Source organism: Dermacentor albipictus, chromosome 5 (assembly GCF_038994185.2).
Source record: "Dermacentor albipictus isolate Rhodes 1998 colony chromosome 5, USDA_Dalb.pri_finalv2, whole genome shotgun sequence".
In the NCBI taxonomy this organism is placed as follows: domain Eukaryota; kingdom Metazoa; phylum Arthropoda; class Arachnida; order Ixodida; family Ixodidae; genus Dermacentor; species Dermacentor albipictus.
In genome coordinates, this window is record NC_091825.1 from 38,868,878 (window position 1) to 38,882,707 (window position 13,830).

Below are 13,830 nucleotides of genomic sequence, written 5' to 3' on the forward strand. Positions count from 1 at the left end.
ATGATCGCTTGTTTACGTCGCTGATTGCTGCCGTGAGCTCTTTGATGGTGAACAGTAATTCTAAGTCACGAAGGGTAGCTCGAGGTGGACTAGGCTGACGACTTGCAATTTGTCGCAAAGGTTGTGCCCCGTTGGAAAGGAGCCTGCAGTACTGCTCTGCCACCTCTTTCAGTGATGCGCGCTCATGTAATGAGAGGGCGATAAAAGGATAAAGCTGTTGCGGCTCTTTGCGAATGCCTCTGACGAATCGCCATATTTTGCTCAGCGGTTGTCGTATGTCCAGTGTCCCACAAAAATCCCTCTACCTTTTTCGGTCCAGTTTGGTGAGGTAACGTCGTATATGTCTTTGTGCCCGTCGACAAGTTCTGAGGTCTTCGATATTCTTAGTACGTAGAGCCTTCCTTTCGGCACGCCTTCGAATGGCACATAACCTTTCAAATTCCTCGTCGTTTGTTGGTACATTACAATGCTTAAGGGCAGAGCGGGTACTTTGTTTGAGGCAACGAGCTGTTGTCGGTATTATTTCTGTATTCGTAGTCGAGGCTGTGATTCCTTTGTCTACGGCTGCTGTATAAGCTTCCCAGTCTACCGACTTCAGTTTCACTTTTCTGGGCGCCGTCCGAAAATGAAAGGCATAGATTAGGATCGGGTAGTGATCACTACCTCGAGTCTCGAAATCTGCACACCATCCGAACATAGGGCCACTTGACTTGATACCAATGTGATGTCAATGCAGCTAACAGTCGTCGGATTTTTCAGGTATGTTATGCTGCCATCGTTCAAGGGCTCTATATTGTATTTTGCAAAAAGCTTCGTCAGCTTGGCACCCCGAGCACATGTATGTGAATTGCCCCAGATCTCGTTATGTGCGTTGAAATCGCAACAAATAATATGTGGAGACTGAGTGTTTCTCAAGAAGTTTTCCAATCTAGTCACGTCGAAAAGTGATCCTGGTTCCAAGTAGACGCCGATCAGGGTAAACACTTTGGATGCAATTACTGTGGTTGCGCAAATATATTCGTTTTTGTCATGCGGTGTTGCGTCGATCACAGAGGCAGGTATGTCGCTGCGAAATCCAACGAGCAGTCGGCTAATTCCATTTTCTCGCCTTGAATGATGAAAATATTACTCCTTTATCCTAAAGTGCTTGTCGACGCGAGACTCGGAAATGACTAAAAAAATTGGAGGACGCTTAAGCTTCGCCTTCAAGAGTGGAACGCGATAGCGTTCCCGTCGACCCGCCAAGGGGTGTAACACAATGGGCTACAGGGCAGCCATCACTTACGAGGCGCCCCGCATCAGACGCGGTGAGCGTCGAGCCATATGGTCGAGCAACGCGGCGTTCGGCGCAGCAACGAAACGTGCGCCTGAGCAAGCGGAGCGAACCAAAGAACTCGGTATCCAGGAGGGGGAAATGATGCACGCCAGCCAAACGTCGTGATCGGCACGGGCAGAGAGATGGAGAGATAGTGATCTAAAGAAAGGAAGGACGCTTGATTCTACAGAGGGAGCAAGGCGAAGCGTTGTCAGGGGAGAGAGTCCGAGCCGCGAGAGCTCCAATGCGCGCGTGGCGCGCCATCTGTCGGGGCAGTGCCGTACATGGAGAGGAGGGGGTCTTCTGTGTTTGCCGCAAGATGGCTCTCCGTGTGCGGAAAGCGCAGAAGAAATGCAGCGAAACGCACTTCGCTACTCGTGTAAATGCGACTTCTGTAAGTTACATGTTCATAATTACCGATATACACCACAGTATAACTTTCCACGGCTCGTTTCGAAGGCAACACCGCATTCACTAGAGGCGCGTTTGTACCTTTCGGAAGCATCGAAATCGTGGCTGAGTGGTAGCGTCTCCGTCTCACACTCCGGAGACCCTGGTTCGATTCCCACCCAGCCCATCTTGGAAGTTGCTTTTTATTTATGGAGTGCCTGCCGTGATTTATCGCTCACGGTCAACGCCGCGAAACGCCGACACCGACACCAACGCCGACGACACCGGCTTTTCTGCGACACGAGCTCCTTAACGCTATCGCGTTAAAAGGGAATCGGTACACTCGCGTAAGATGCTTAAAGTCTGCTAACTTCGAGCGCAATCCGCGAGCGTTCCACTGGAATACAGTACATGTGCGGAAGTGTTTGTTGGTGGACACCGCTTGTGAGACGATTGTTGGCGAAGCCATCGTTGCTACTACGAAGAATCACGGCTTTGCGCCGTGAAAAAAGACGACACTAGCGGGTCCAAAGCCAGGACGGCCTCTACTTCAGGGATGCTCTTAAACGATGAGCTGGCACGGAGAATAGCCATGATTGCGGCGAACATCATGGGAATCAGCATACTTGATATATCATTTGCAGTGCTACCATCTAACAACCGTTCTTCGTTCTTCCTGTTCTGCTGCGACCTTGAGGACACTTGTTGCTGTCGTGAGGTTGAGGTTATATCACTTGAGGGCTTTGATGGATTCGTTGCAGTTGATGGCCTTTGCTGGTTTTATTTCATGACTGAGGTGTAGGACTTTTTTCAAAGCCCTGTCTCTGCGCTGCACCGTGTCGTGTTGCTTTTGGTTTGTAGATGTATACATCACATGCGGATTCGGTGGTGGTTCTCGTCGTTTCCGTTTCGGTGGTTTGTCCTACGCGAACGACATTGTGTTGCTAACAAACAATCAACTTGATTTGCAACGTCTGGCTAATATCTGTGGACAGGAAGCCAAAAATTTAGGTTTGAAATTTAGTATAGAAAATCAGGTGGTATGGTATTCAATGAAAACAGTGAAGAGAGAATGGAAATACAGGGCCAGGAAATACCTCGCGTAACATAATATATATATCTTGGTATATGAATAAACGAAGGCAATAGATACATCGAATCACAGGAAAAAACCATAACAGTGAAGGGGAAGAGAAATGCAGCAATAATGAAGCACAAAGCTCTATGGGGATACAATAGGTGCGAAGTCCTCCGAGGTATGTGGAAAGGTGTAATGGTTCCAGGACTTACTTTTGGAAAGGTGGTTGTTTGCATTAAATCAGGGTTACACTCAGGACTCGACGGGAACCAAAGGTCAGTGGGTCGCCTCGCATTGGGCGCTCACGGGAAGACTACAAATGAAGCTATGCAGGGTGATATGGGCTGGAGTATTATTGAAGTGAGGGAAGCTCGCCGTAAAATTTATTATGGAGAACGACTGATGAATATGGAAGAAATTAAATGGCCTGAGAGAGTGTTGAGGTATCCGTACAGTAAAAAACATTGATTCACAGTGGAGGAAAAAAACTACGAAGCTTACCAACAAGCATACGACCTGTATGGTGAGCAACATTGGAACAAAAAACATCAAGCGGAAAGTCGGGGGGGCTGTGATAATCTCAGGTGTCGGATATGAAAAAGAAACCTACTGTCACTAACTACTTAAAAAAACAAAATCAGGAAAGAAACAATTAAGGAGAACTCAAATGGAAGCTCGTTACTTTTTGAAGCGAGGTCACGATGGCCTAAACACGAACCTATAAAGCAAGATATAAAAAAGGAAGCAGAAGCATGTGCTTGCTGCTATTAAGCTAGGGAAACGATGGAGCATGTTTTATTAGAATATGAAGATCTGCCCAGGGGATGATTTAAGCATCTCTAGCCATATTAAACCTCTTGGGTTCAGCGAAAGCAGAGAAAAAGTAAACGTGTCCGTAGCAGAGATGAGTGAGCAGCGATAGGAAGATTGGTTGAAAAAAGTATGGAAACTACAAGCGGAGGTGCGCAAAAATAAAGTTCACAATAGAGGTTCAGGAAGTTTGGTTATGGCAAGTGATTGTGGTTCTTTTTTTTGTTTCGTCTTTTTTTCCCTTTTTCTTCTGTAACATAAGTAGAGCAATAACCAATGTAATAACAAGAGCTTTGTGGCGCAGCCCACTGCCCCATTCCCAGGGGTACGCTCATAGCATCCATCCACCCACCAATCTATCCATGGTGCCACCCATGAAGAATAGTGCATGTGCATAAATAATGCACAGGTTAAAGAAGAATTTTTTATTCATGAAAGCAGCAGAAGTGGCATTAGGGGTCACTATCATTTCTAAAAAAAAATTCTGAGGACATTTTAGCCCGATTTGAAAGCACCCTGTATTAGGAAACGCTTCATGTTGCCTTCTATTACACTAAACACAAAACTGCAAGTTCATTTGCCAAATTTTGCCCTAGCTGGTAAGCAACATTGGGGATGAGTCGCATCAAATGATTGGGGAACAGATGAAATATGAGAGTAACGTTCAGTATTAGTATTCAGGAGAGAAAGATAATGAATCGCCTGGCAGGAGAAAAATATTCACGATCACCATGCAGCCTCTAGGATCTGTGCGCGAGTACGTTTATTTTTGTGAAATACTCGCAGGGGACCGTCATCATCTGAAGGTAATTTAACCCTTTAAAGGCGAGACACACAAATACCCATAGAAAATGTGTGTTTGCTATCTAAATGTACAAAACACATCACAAATAGGTATAATCGACAAAGAGAAAAAATATTTAACAGAAGTTTTTGAAGCGATAGGGCCAAAACCCCCTAGGCAGAAAAGTGGAAGTGGGCTGAAGCCATTTTAAGTCTTCATTTGAGCTTGTACAGGCCGCTCTCATCATATGCGAACTATAGATGTCATATGAAATGGTGTGACACGTGTGTGACACCACTTGAGGCGGATATCTTACATCGGCCTGTTTCCTGTAACAGTGTTTTCAAAAGAAAGCGAGTCGCATGCCGAACTTCTTCCTCCCGTGTTTGTGCTCCAAACCAACGAATTAAGCTTGCTGCTTGTCACTCAGTGTTGGTCGAAGACATTTAGTGAGAAACTTTGTGTTAAATACTGAAACTGGACAATAATTTCTTTTTCTGGTATGTTGAATGAAGGCAACACTCGTCAAAAAGGGTTATAGAATAATAAATACGGGTTGGAGTGCATACGGCCAACATTACCATAACCTGACTTGAAGTTTTCCAACGTCGTTGGAAAGTGTGCAAAGATTGCATGTTATGGTGCTAAAATTTGGGATGAAAACAACTTGGAGGTTAACAAGAAGCCGAAGAACAAAGTATTGACCGCGGAAAGAGCGATGGAGAGAAGAAAAAATGCCAGGCGTGACGTCGTGAGACAGGAACAGAATGATGGGATTCAGAAAGCAAACGGTGATATCTGATATTTTAGTGGAGCGGGAGAGTACATGTGAATGGAGAGTACATGGAAAATGGAGCGGGAGAGTACATGTGATGCATAGGGTCGATACCGGTCGACCACGAAAGTAACAAGGTTGGGACCAAGGAAAGGAAGGCCCTATTAAGGACTGCATAAAATTAGCCAAGGTGATCAAAATATGAAATTTGTAGGCACAACTTGGAAGCTGGAAATCACTGGGAGAGGCGTCCACCTGCAGACGGCATTAGGATAGGCTGATGATTAATATGATAGTCATGATCATAATTGTGATACTTATCTTGCGTGATATTCGTTCACGTAGTAGTTCTGCGGAAACCCTCAGGGTGGGGAAAAGTAATGAATAAAGGGAAAATCAGACATCCACCCGTTCGTAGCAATTGCTACAAGGGAAAACCATATGGGTTCCTCTAAACAAAAGCCTCAAAGTGGAAGAAAAATTCGTCCTGGTCCGCGACTGGAACCCGGGACCGCCGCCTTTCCGAGGCAACCGCTCTACCATCTGAGCTAACCAGGCGGCTAGCAGATGGCAGGGCGAAGTCAAATTTGTCGACAACACGAAGCAAAGGCAAGAGTTTGCAGTAGTAGTTCTGCGGAAACCCGCAAGGTGGAGAGAAGTAATGAATAAAGGGGAAATCAGACATCCACCCATTCGTAGCAATTGCAACAAGAGAAACCCTTACGGGCTTCTTGAAAGAAAAGCCTCAGAGTTGAAGAAGAATTGTAGCAATTGCTACGAACGTGTGGATGTCTGATTTTCTGTTTATTCATTACTTCTCTCAACCTTGCGGGTTTCTGCACAACTACTATGTCAAACTCTTGCCTTTGCTTCGTGTTGTCGACAAATTCGACTTCGCCCTGCCATCTGCTAGTCGCCTGGTTAGCTCAGATGGTAGAGCGGCTGACCCGGGAAGGCGGTGGTCCCAGGTTGGAGTCCCAGACGAGGACGAATTTTTCTTCAGCTATGAAACTTTTCTTTCGAGGAAGCCGTATGGATTTTCCTTGTAGCAGTTGCTACGAACGGGTGGATGTCTGATTTTCCCTTTATTTATTCGTTCACTCATTCGGTGCTAGACCTGGCACATGCGTACAATCAATAAAATTGGTATGCTAGAAGTCGATGTTATGATTCGAACATCGTGCAATATTTCAGATCGATAACTCACGAAAAAAAATCCGAACCAATTGGAGCCTCCAGATCCTATAATGCCAATTTATTATGGCTGTTTCCCATATCTCTAGGCCCAATATACTGAAGAGGCCAGGAAATTTGATGAAAATTCATTGGTGCACAATTAATTCCTTAGCAAACCTATTGTAATACCACATATATCTTGAAAAGGTTTTATATTGCTAATTAGAAAGCGTACTTATAAACATTGATATCCACAATGTCCGCTGGCGCGATGTAGAGTAATTTCTTTGCCTGCACGTAACGTAATAATTTTGAAATGAAAGCTATTAAGAAATGTAGCAGTCTGGATGCATTAGCTTTTGCACCTTAATACAAAATGTACATAAATAAACCTATATATATAGAAATTATTATGCTTTAGTCAGTGACCATGAAAAGATAGAAAAAGTGCGCTTGATAAGGCATTGAAAGAGTTTTGATGGCAGTGACATTGCTTGTGTTAATAACGACTGTAAGAAAACGCGTTGCCTTTAAGAGTGGTCTTTATTGGCGATGCTCTTCTGTAGAATATCTTATATTTGTTTGCGTTGCTACTGTGAGAGTTTATTTTAAATGATGTGGCATGGCGTTGACTGCTATGGTATAATGTGGTTGTGGGCGTCAACCTTTCTGCTGCTTCTCCTGCAAAACTATGAGAGGTTATGCCGTATTATATATTTACACGCACATCTCCTTCACTCACAATAATAAACTAGGCCATGCTAGACCAACTAATGAGTTTTTTTTTCATGGCTTACTTTTTTATGTTTATTGTAATATTGAAATTGTGGCACCCTGTGCAAGTTTCACAAAATCATGCCTGGTGAAAGATCCACTGCAAGGCAAATATGAGTGTGATTAACCTAGCGTATTATAACACCACTCTGGTTTGTGTCTGCCTTTACATATGACTTGAAAACACCTCACGGTTGTAAGCTTTGCTCTGTTGGAACGCTGCAAGTACTGCAAAAAAATTGGCACTACATATATCACTGTAAGTATCGAAATGAATCTAATTCGCCGTGAAACACGAAGTGACACAACTTATTCTCCTGTTTTTCGCTTTTGCGTGGCCTGATTCTTCAATCTTCTGCTACTGGCATTTTCATATCTTCACTGAAGCCCAACGCTCCTCGCTCTATGTAAGACAGAGGGCGCGGGATTGAATCCTGGCTGTAGCAGCCGCATTTCGATGGGGGCGAAATGCAAAAGCGCCCATGTGCCTTGAATTAAGTGCACGTTAAAGAACCGGAGGCAGTGAAAATTAATCCAGAGTACCCCAGTGAGGCATGCTTTATTATCATGTCTGGGTTTTAGTACATAAAGCTCCACAATTTATCATTTTGTTAGTATTCTCGCCTAAAGCAGGTTTTATGCCTTTCTGTTGACGTTATTGCATTCTCCACACTTGGCTGCTTTTGATGCCGACTTTTTCTCTTCTGCGTAGCTGACCTGAGTTTTCTGCTGTTGACATTTTGGTTCAGATTTACTCGTGGGCTAGATGGTTCTGGATCATCATAACCGTCTAACACTGCGAACAGGCAAAAAATGTCTCCAATACACACTGTGAAGGTTATTGGACAGCGAAGTTGTAAATGACAACTAGAACGATTACCCATTGCGACGTGCGTTGAAAATATTCACGTGGCAACATCAACAGCCAATTTACCTAATGTTTAACCTAAGACGCTTCGACAGCTGGCGGTTTGCTTGCGCCGTTACTTTGTGCAATTAGAAAGAGTAGACAAGTGAGAAGTGGAACTCGCCGCGCCTATTATACACGCTGCTTTCAGGAGTCCTCACTATACGTGGCCTACCTGTAGCTCTGTCAGAACGCAAATATGTTGCTAGGCGGGTTCTATAGTTCGTGCGAAAGTATAGCAACGTCGCCCTTGGCTCTATATCATACAAACTACCGTCGCCTCGGCAGCTTACCCAACAGTAATCTTTACTGGGAAATGTAGGCGGGGAGCATTACGTACTTCCCATTGTGTGAAGGCGCAGAAGCGCCTTGTCATCAATTAGGTAGATAGGATGCCTGTTTTGAGTTTGTTCTTTAAGGAAACGTATGTAGTTCCGTATATTGCATGCGCGATTCCAAAGAATGTATGCACTGTTCTTTGAACGTGAAACATTCAGCGCATGCATTATTCGCTTCACTTTGCTGAGTGTTTTAAGGCTCGGCACTACGGGTGCGTGATCCGTTGGATTTGGCATTATGTGTCATGGGGGATGTTAATTTTCTGTCGACGTTAAGCCAAAGGGAATTCCAGGGATCCTAGATATATATAGCTTTGCGGTAAAAACAAGGTGAGCAGGCGATATACATGGATATGACTTTCAACCACTGCTTTTTCCGGAAGTGTACGAAATGTATGACATATTGTTAAAACGAAAAAAAACAAAGGAAAGTAACAACAATCACTAACACATGTTCACTGCCTAGTAGAATAACGTATCCCTGTGACTATATCCTAGCTTGAAACTGTTTCTTTTTTTATCAGTGAGGTAAATCATGCTCACACATGCGTCATGCCATTTAGACGTTTCTGCTGCTTTGATTATTGGTATTGTTACGGATGGGCTAAGTTTATTGCAAGGTGATAGATGACGCTCTACAACATAAAACTATTCCTAACTTCTTTATTCCAATTCTGCAATCAGACCTGCGCGATTGGTCAAAATCTTTTTTGGACCCCCTGCCCTTCACCGGTCTCTCATGCGACGTCATGGAAACAATGATAGCTCCCCATCTGGTAGGACGTATACACACTGATTAAGGATGATTTAACCTAGCAAAATGAAAATTATTATTCCTGATTGGACGCCTTTTCGCCATTAGCCCTCGGCTATTCGTCATAAGCTTTCGCGCTGCACCCGCTTCACCTGCGTGTCATGCGACGTCACAAAACCGCAAAAACTCACCGCGTCCAAGTGACCTGTACGCGTTAAAGATGTATTAATATGCCGAACAAAAGTGAATTTCCTTCTGAATAGCCGCAGGCTGCCCTTTTCTGAAAGGAATAAAAGATGACTGCGGCCGATGGCTCATAAACTGGCTACTGGCACCTGCCGGAGAGCATGGGTTTATTTGCGTACAATGAACCTTTTTGCGTGGCTGTCTATCGCTTTCGAGTACTTTCGGCACAATTACGACCTCTTTCTGCCAACTATTCTTTGCTGAGGTTCCCTTTTAGCGTCATTCTTAAGCTTCCGTTGCATGCCACCGCAATTTTCGGCCAACCACCTGAATTCGAGTGAGGGAAAGCGGACCAGTCGAAAACTTCGGCACCACCCTCATCATCCTGTTATCGATTTTCAGTGCATTGGCTCGACGCCATCGAATCCCTCTCCACTTGAGCGTGCTCCTCGCCTCTTGTCAGTCAATTAGTTAAGGCAAGCGGCTCAGTGTAGACAATGTTATTCGTTTTTCAAGCAAACAAAAGTGACCTCCTATGAACAAAGAGAGCCGTTTGATTGGTCTGTTCAATAACCCTGCGGCTGACCGCCCGATGCTTCCGTCGGTGGTTCTGCAAATATGACGTCAGGAGATTGGAATAAAAACATATTGGAGTAGTTTTACGTTTTATGGCCCATGTTTAGCGTAAGGCAAGGGACCGGGCGATCATGTAAGGTCAACAGGCAGTGGCCTGCTCCTCACGCACGTCTCTACTTTCTCTTCTTTCGGATGTGTCGTGCAGCATAACAGTTTCTCCGGGGGCAGGCGAATCTCTCCGATCGATTTACACAGCCACACGGTGGAGCAGTTTCAATAGGGTGACGTGCACGACTTCCGCTCTACGCGACCGCTGGTTGAGCGAAGTTACTCTTGCGATGACGTACGTCCCGTCACTCGAGCATTTTATTATGATGTATGTGCCGGTGTATCGTGACAGAAATTTTGTGTGCAGCCCCTTTTTTCCGTACATGTGTCCAAAGCCAAACCAAGTCCCCAGGAGCAAATGTGACCAGCGTAGGTCGAGCGTCATAACGAGCTTTGGCACGACCTGGAGAGAAGAGAGTCCGGAGATGGGCTAGTCGACGGGCTTATTCGACAGTCTCGCCTATTGAATAGTCATCATGTGCAGACCAGGGGAGGGTCATGTAGATGAAATTTTGGCAGTTGAGAGCAAACAGTACAAAGGAAGGCACATAATCTGCGAATGCATGCTTGGCAGTATTGTAATTATACCTAACAAATGGTAAAAAAGAATTTCAATTCTTGTGATTTGTGGAGGCGTACATGACAAACGTGCTGCTCAGCGTGCAATTTGAATGATCAGTTAGGCCGTTTGTTTTCGCGTGGTAAGAGGCTGAGTGGAGTAATTACATTTACAAATATGTATTACTTCTTCAACAACGTCCGCAGAAAACTGCCGTCCACGATCACTAATCACCACGCGTGGAGTACCGTGACGTAGGATCATGGAGTACAGCAGGAACAATGAAATGTCCGCTTCTGTCGCCGAAGCAAGTGCCGCCGTCTTAGTATACCGAGTAAAATAGTCCACATACACAATAATACAGTGACGTCCAGTAGTAGACTTCGACAAGAGACCCAAAAAGCGGGCGCCAACTTTAGAAATGGCAAGGCGGGCAGTTTAACTGGCAGCAGGACACCCGCAGAAGGCGTCGTTAACTGCTTATCACGTTGGCAAATTGCACAGCTGTAAACGTATTCATTCGCTGTCTTCCAGAGAATGGGCCAATAGAAACGCTAGCGCTGTCGGTGGAGCATCCGAGCAAAGCCAAGGTGGCCTGACGTGATATCATCGTGCATGCCCCGAAGGATTATACGTCTGACTGTCTGGGGAACCACGAGGAGGAATGGGCGCCTTCAGTAGAATGATTTGACATATACAATAAACCATCAGAAATAATAAAAGTGGAGCTCCAAGCAGCGGGAAGAACAGACCGAATACAAGGGTCATACTGTTGCTCATGTTTAAAGGCATTAGGAAGCTGTTTTAAGATGATAAGGAGGTACTCATCGAAGTCATCGGCCGTGTATCCCATGCCTGCTGACGGAAATTGAGACAAACAGTCAGCATGGGTGTGAGAGCGACTACTCTTGTATTTGAGAGAAGTATTTGAGAGAGTATTTGAATCTATAGTGACCACCGATCTAATCGGCTAGATGGATCGTGCAGTCCAACCAAACAGCAAAGAGAATGGTGGTCCATCACTATCGTCAAGTGCCGGTCGTACAAGTATGGTCGAAATTTGTAGGTGGCGGAGACTACCGCGAAGCATTCCGATTCGGTTAAGGCAACATTTCGCTCAGCCTTGGGAAGAGTACCGCTTGCATAGGTGATGCCTTGATGGCGGCCACCATGTATCTGTGCGAGCACTGCAGCGGCGCCCAGACCACTGATATCGGTGTGAAGCTAAGTTGGAGCTTCAGGATCGAAGTGGCGCAAAATTGGAGCTGAGGTGAGCAGAAATTTTAATTGACAGAACGCACACTTACAGTCATTAAAGTCAATTCACGTGAATTGTGAGTCCTTGTGAAGGAGCTCCGTGAGCGGATAAGGTAGGCTTGCAAAGCGCTTAATAAGATGTCAAAAACACGAACATAATCTGAGGAAATTGCGGAGGTCTTTCGCCGTCTCGGGCTGGTGGAAGTCACGAAGGGCTTGAAGCGTCTACGGCTCTTGATAGATGCCTCCTTTGTCGACAAGGTAACCCAAAACAAGTGTTTCACTCTCGCCAAAGTGGCAGGTTTTGGAATTTGAAATCAGTCCGGATTGCTGTATGCAGCGAAGGCAACATTGTCCAACTTGTCTTGGGGAGGTGGTGGTGCATGGGTATCTGGCAAGTAGCCATAGCGCAGATTGTCAGATGAGAAGTACGAGGAAGAATGTAAACTGTCAATGGCGTCATCTACCCAATGACACATCCTTCTGCGACTGCGTTTAGGCGCCTGTCGTCGACGCAGAATCGCGATGAATCATATTTCTTGGTGACCAGTTTAAGTCGAGCCGCCCACACACTATTGGATTCATAGATGACGCCTTTCTGTAGCATGTCTCTAACTTGTTTGACGATCACTTTGCGCTGGGTGGATAAAACGCGGTATGGCTTCTGTCGTATTGGCGACGCTGTTGCAGTATTCGTGAAGTGGTGTACGCGGGAGTGTGCTGGTGAAAATAGATGCTCTCGTGCAAAGTCGAACACTGAAGCACAGCGGACAAGGTGCTCTTGACACACATGTTGGTGGGAAGAGGGGAGTAAATAATTAATTACTCTTTCAGATTTCAAAGAGTGCTTACTGAGCGACGATCTTGTCTCCGTTGAAGTAGCAACTGCACGAATGCTCACCGCACCATCTTCTTCAATGTGAGCTACCTTCAGTACGGCAGTTAAAATAAGTGACTCGGTGGACACCACTCACCGTCCACACGTGAGCACAACCTTCTATAGCTTCGATAAGTGAGTGAGGAACTAGTACATTCTTCGTTAAAGTGTAGACGTATTCGAGATTCAATTAGTCCACACCAAAAATCAACACAGGCACGCAGCGAGGTCCCTGGAATGAACATTGCCGTCTGCAGAGGCACATGTTTATCACTCCATGCATACTTCTTGACATTTTCACGGAACGTAGTCGAGTGCTGATGGTCTGACAATGCTGGTGAGCGATATTTCCCAGCCCCGCAGTCTAATGTTGCTTCAGACTCCCATGAAAAATCAATAAGAGGAATTACGTACTGCGTGGCGCGTACGAGTACGGTAAATTGCGTTAGAAATGCCTTTCCACAACGGTTATCACAACTGAACATACTCCCACAGGACGTAAGAGTTCACTGCTAACCGCCTGAGACGTGTTGTTAAGCCGTCGAGACAAACACTTTGTTCTTTAACAAAGCGATCGGCGAAGGCTTTTGAAGAAGTGACTGTCCCGCGACGTCACCACTGTCGGTCGCACCAGCTGCTTTACTAGCTCCCCGCACCTCCACAATATATTTCCCAATGGAACAGATTCAATTACGAGATGATAGATGGTTAACATAGCGCGGGGGACAGAGTGGTCATGTAAGGCCAACAGGCAGCGGCCAGGTACTGGCACGCACCTCTACTTTTCCTGCATAAGGATGTGTCGTGCAGCGTGACAGTATTATAACCTTGTCAAAAAAGGTGGCTAAGCACAGCTCTGTCATCAAAACGTCGTACGCACCCACAAGTTCGGCAATATAAGCCTTAATTACCGGAAATGGCTGAATCCACCTTGTCATAGTACTGTTTTATTCTCTTGTTTAGCCACCGGCCAGTTTGCCCTACATACGTCTTAAGCTAGGCTCATTTGAGACCGAACCAGGGATGGTGCGTTTACATGAGGAATATTATAAGCAGTACGAAACGCAGAGGTAGAGGAAACACGAAGATGCTCCCATTGGGCCTAGGCAGCACCCATTCTCTTTCGTGAAAGTCACCTCGTTTGCAATATCATAAAAAGCGGCATT

At 45.4% G+C, this 13,830-nt stretch overlaps 1 long non-coding RNA gene across 1 annotated transcript in view; it reads right to left on the reverse strand.

Annotated features, from left to right (window-relative positions):
* The window catches only part of LOC135909526 (uncharacterized), a 44,451-nt gene that overhangs the window by 21,653 nt on the left and 8,968 nt on the right, over positions 1-13,830 (reverse strand). The gene's annotated exons all lie outside the window — the stretch shown is intronic.